The following is a 6,000-nucleotide window of genomic DNA, read 5'->3' as shown; positions in this document are numbered from 1 at the left end:
AGAGAGAGAGAGAGAGAGAGAGAGAGAGAGAGAGAGAGAGAGAGAGAGAGAGAGACATTGAGGTAACATAACACCATTTAAATCCCAGGAAATACAAAAAGAGAACAAAGAACGAGATCTAAATAAAGGAAAGTACTAGAGCAGCATGTGTGTGTGTGTGTGCGTGCACCTACCCGTGTGTGTGTGTGTGTGTGCGTGCACCTACCCGTGTGTGTGTGTGTGTGCGTGCAGCCGTGCACCTACCCGTGTGTGTGTGTGTGTGCGTGCACCTACCCGTGTGTGCATGCATGCACCTACCCGTGTGTGCATGCATGCACCTACCCGTGCGTGCGTGCGTGCGTGTGTGTGTGCGTGCGTGCACATACCCGTGCGTGTGCCCCAGCCTCACGGGGCTGCTGTCCATCCTCTGGATGAGCCTGGGGGGCGGGGCAGGGGGAGGAGCCTGCTGCTGCTGCCCCGCCCCTCCTCCTCCTCCTCCGCGGTGGGACAGCCTGGGGAAGCTCCACCCCGTGGTGGGCGGAGCTTGGCCGTCCGCCCTGAGCTCCTCCCCCGGGGGGCAGGTAGGGGGCGGGAACACCCTGAGCTCCTCCCCCGGGGGGCGGGTAGGGGGCGGGGTCACCCTGAGGTCCTCCCCCGGGGGGCGGGTAGGGGGCGGGAACACCCTGAGCTCCTCCCCCGGGGGGCGGGTAGGGGGCGTCGCTCCTCGCTTGAAGATGCTGTCGATGTTCAGCGCCTCCCTGTTGGGCGGCGGCAGTTATAGATATTAGACACACCCGCGCTGCTGGCCAATGAGATGTCTCACCCGCGTGAACTGTGACTCTTATTTCTGTTAGAACTGTGACTCTTATTTCTGTAGGAACTGTGACTCTTATTTCTGTTAGAACTGTGACTCTTATTTCTGTTAGAACTGTGACTCTTATTTCTGTTAGAACTGTGACTCTTATTTCTGTTAGAACTGTGACTCTTATTTCTGTTAGAACTGTGACTCTTATTTCTGTTAGAACTGTGACTCTTATTTCTGTAGGAACTGTGACTCTTATTTCTGTTAGAACTGTGACTCTTATTTCTGTTAGAACTGTGACTCTTATTTCTGTTAGAACTGTGACTCTTATTTCTGTTAGAACTGTGACTCTTATTTCTGTAGGAACTGTGACTCTTATTTCTGTTTTTTTTTAATATATTTTTTATCCCACGATTTTGTAACCCATTTTTCACCCCTGTGTCAATCATCTACTGTGATCCTGGGCTCTACACACCCTCCGCCAACCTGGGGAGAGCAACGGACTTAACTCATGCTTCCTTCATGCCTGAGTGTCCAAGTTGCTCCTTTTACACCTGACAGGGGGGAGTTTCCCTGGTTGGACGTCGTAACGCGTGGAAGGAACACGTTATTCCAACCAGTTCCTTTCCCCTCCATCAGGCGCCCTGGCTGGCCAGGGGGAGGCAGTATAGACTCTTATTTCTGTTAGAACCGTGACAGGGCCTCTTACCTGCAGGGCCTCCAGGCCGGCCGGTACCGGGCCTCCCCAGACGTCCCGCTGGACGGCAGTGTCTGCAAGGGACAGCAGGAGGGGACGGCGGCATCGGCGGTTCGTCTCTCAGCCCCGCCGTCCTCCTGACGTCCACCACTGGACACGGTGTCGGTGCGGCCGTCGCCGCTGCACATCGACGCGCTAAAAGGCAAAACAGAAATAAAAAAAACTACTGTTGACAAATAACAGTTTGAGTCCAAATGTCATTCTGACCCCTCCACGAAAAGGCCTCGTTGTCCTGACCCCTTATATCCATCAATCATACATTATGGATTCTTTGGAAAACGTTTGAACAAAAGGACGAGAATGTTTCAACGCGGAAACGGTCATGGCGATTATGCAAAACAATACTTGCGATAATCTCAAAATGAATTGCGATCGGGCGATTATAACAACTAGCCCTTACCCGTTGTGAGATATTTGCCCCCCTCTTTTGGCCACAGGGGGTACTGCGCCCGGGCACATTGCCCGTGGGATGGTGTGGTGATGTAAAAACAATATTTGTACAGTAAATATGACAGTTGCGTCTGTAAAAAGTAGCCTAGCTGGTTTCTGGGAGCATGCAGGTTTTTTTTTGGCATGGAGAGATGTGTGCTAATAGTGTGCTCGGTCGGAGATAGACCACGAATAAACTGTTGTAAACGGCTGTTTTTAATTCATTATTAATCATTAATGTGTCAAATCGAAAAAAGACCTCCATATTCATATGGTCAATGCCTGTGTGAAAACTGGGAGTGATTGGTGCAGTCAATGTTGAGATAAGGCGCTGTCAGTGACATTCAGACAGACATTCAGACATTCGCTGAATTATAGTATGATAATTGCGACAGGCCTTACCCGTTGCGGTGGTGGTGGTGGTGGTCGGAGGAGGAGGAGGATGACAGGTTTTCAGCGGGAGCACAGAGAGAGGAGGTGGCGGGCTGGGAGGTGGAGGTGGAGGTGGAGGCGGAGCTAGAGAGGTGGAGGTCGTGGTGGTGGTGGAGGAGGAGCGGCCGGCTGGTCAGCAGGTTGCTCATGGTTAGACGCCGACGAAGACGAGTAGGAGGACGAGGAGAAGAAGAAGGAGGCGGAGGCGGAAGGAGTTCTGGAGGGAACCCCTCTGCTCCTGTGGAGTCAATTCAATTCAATGGAGCTTAATCGGCATGAGAAAACGTACGTTTACATTGAGTTTACATGAGAAAACGTACGTTTACATTGAGTTTACATGAGAAAACCTACGTTTACATTGAGTTTACATGAGAAAACGTACGTTTACATTGAGTTTACATGAGAAAACCTATGTTTACATTGAGTTTACATGAGAAAACGTACGTTTACATTGAGTTTACATGAGAAAACCTACGTTTACATTGAGTTTACATGAGAAAACGTACGTTTACATTGAGTTTACATGAGAAAACGTACGTTTACATTGAGTTTACATGAGAAAACCTACGTTTACATTGAGTTTACATGAGAAAACCTACGTTTACATTGCCAAAGCAAAAGCAGAACAAAACAATCAAGGTACAACGATACAATAGACGTGTAAACAGAGCTGTGTTACATTTAAGCAATATTACACGAGAGGGTGTGGTTTAACGTGATTATTGCCACGACAGGGATGCGGTCAGGAACGAGACGAAGTCGAGTTCCGCAAGCATCACTGAAGTGCCACTTCAGTGATGGTTGACCGCATCACTGTCGTGGCAATAATCACGTTAAACCACACCCTCGAGTGTTACCCTTAAAACTATGAAAATCGCTGATTATCATTTTTTATGTAGTCACTACGACCACAAATGTCCCAAGAAACTATAGCTAGCCTAGCCACCGAGTTTGCTATAGCGCTCTGGTAAAACAGACCAGCTGAGTTATTTGTTTTGTTTAGGAGGTGAACGGAGCTGGTTTGATCCACGGCCAGAAGCCGTTTCAACCAATCAGATTGCTTCCTCGAAACGATCTGTATAATGTGCATAATAACACTTTGAGTAATACTATCTCGTGAGACAATGAAAGATTGTGCATGTTTTCTGTCAGAGATATAGTTACACATCCCTGTTTCTGTCAGAGATATAGTTACACATCCATATAGGAGACGCTTTATACCTTTGAAAGAGTCTCTCCTGTGGCTGAGAAGACCTGGAAACCCTCTGCTCCTTCAGAGTCTCTCCTGGGGACAGAGAGGACCTGGCAACCCTCTGCTGCTTCAGAGTCTCTCCTTGGGACAGAGAAGACCTGGCAACCCTCTGCTCCTTCAGAGTCTCTCCTGGGGACAGAGAAGACCTGGCAACCCTCTGCTGCTTCAGAGTCTCTCCTGGGGGGAGAGAAGACCTGGCAACCCTCTGCTGCTTCAGAGTCTCTCCTGGGGGGAGAGAAGACCTGGCAACCCTCTGCTCCTTCAGAGTCTCTCCTGGGAACAGAGAAGACCTGGCAACCCTCTGCTCCTTCAGAGTCTCTCCTGGGGGAGAGAAGACCTGGCAACCCTCTGCTCCTTCAGAGTCTCTCCTGGGAACAGAGAAGACCTGGCAACCCTCTGCTCCTTCAGAGTCTCTCCTGGGGACAGAGAGGACCTGGCAACCCTCTGCTCCTTCAGAGTCTCTCCTGAGGGGAGAGGGGGAGGGATTTTCAGTGGGTTTTCAGTGGGTTTTCAGTGGGTTTTCAGTGGTTCTGACCCGCCACGGTCCGGGGACCACTAGTGGACCTTGAGGGTGGTTCCAGGGTTACATGGCTGCCCTCTTCCTTCCCTGATGAAGGCTTAACCGCCGTTAATTGATTGGATAAACGTTGGATTCATTTTAGTCTTACCTGCTGTCCTAATACAATATTGGCACTAATTGGCTATGGGCGTGTGCGGCCACCTTCTTGTTTTTTCAAGATCTCCTCCACAGCTGCCATCTTGCCAGCAAGGTGTTAACTAGGTGAACTTCCCATAGACAGCCCATTCATCCAAAAGTCCTATATCTAATTGTTGCGAACGCACTGAGCACTAACTATGAGACCTAGCAGATCATGTCTGTGTGTGTCTGTCTGTGTGTCTGTGTGTCTGTCTGTCTGTCTGTCCCGCTGTTACACCACCTGCCCGCCACCAGAGGGCGCAGCTGTATCACACACAAAAACCACACGCACACACACACACACACCTTAAATTAAGCTAAATTAAACTTAAAAAAACCTTAACTTAAAAAAAAATTAACTTAAAAAAATTTCTTAAAAAAACCCAAATATGTACGAGCTGCGTTCGCTTCCCGCGCTTGCGCGTCTTACTTGTATTAGCAGGTTCACTGACACCTGCTGGACGCAAATCCAACTTCTCACTGCCACGGTCTGTGGGGGGGGGGGGCGATTTAGAGGTTGCACAACACAGCACGGAAACGGATGTTGTGGGCGTCCATCTTATATGCTAAATAAATAGCGTCAATGCTAGCGAGCTAAAATATAGCCATCCTTGCTCTAGAAAGCACCAAATGTTTCCATCTAGACCACCGGATAATCAGCAAAGACCTCCGAACGTCGCGCTAATTACCATGGAGAGCTCCGTAGATTATAGGAGTTATTCAGCTTTTAGTCAGCCTGTATGACGGGAGGTGGACGGCAGCTTTTAGTCTGCCTGTATGACGGGAGGTCGACGGCAGCGCGATCCGGCCTCACCTCACCAGAACGTGACATCGATAACTCATGAGAGCGTGACTAAGGGTCCATTTTGGTTTCATTTAGAGTGGCATTATTGTTAAACAGCTGCATAACTTATAACACATTGACTGCGGATCACGACATTCTCGATTTCTGAATTGATAAAGGTACTTCCCTGCTATCACGACATCCCCGTCATGTGTGTGTGTGTGTGTGTCTGTGTACCTGCGTGTGTGTGATGTCTGGTACAGGTGACAGGGCCCTGGGAGGAGTCAGGTGACAGGGGGGAGGAGTCAGGGGTCCAGAGGGTGACCTCATGGTGCACCGTATCGACCCTGCGGGGTCGATATGAAAAGCTGTCTGTCGACGAGTCCGTGCACGTGTCACTGGAGATGTACGAAGTTAAATACAAAGTTACTACACCACTGCACATAAAAAGGACTCCAGGGTGTCTAATGAAGTACTGTCACCTCATAGACACATACAGTAGACTCCAGGGTGTCTAATGAAGTACTGTCACCTCATAGACACATACAGTAGACTCCAGGGTGTCTAATGAAGTACTGTCACCTCATAGACACATACAGTAGACTCCAGGGTGTCTAATGAAGTAGCCTACTGTCACCTCATAGACACATACAGTAGACTCCAGGGTGTCTAATGAAGTACTGTCACCTCATAGACACATACAGTAGACTGCAGGGTGTCTAATGAAGTACTGTCACCTCATAGACACATACAGTAGACTCCAGGGTGTCTAATGAAGTACTGTCACCTCATAGACACATACAGTAGACTCCAGGGTGTCTAATGAAGTACTGTCACCTCATAGACACATGAGTGTACATGAGTTAAA

The sequence above is a fragment of the Protomyctophum bolini genome, assembly GCF_963924005.1.
Source record: "Protomyctophum bolini genome assembly, chromosome: 9".
Lineage (NCBI taxonomy): Eukaryota > Metazoa > Chordata > Actinopteri > Myctophiformes > Myctophidae > Protomyctophum > Protomyctophum bolini.
The sequence above is the reverse complement of the archived record's forward strand: the minus strand, read 5'-3'. Positions refer to the sequence as shown.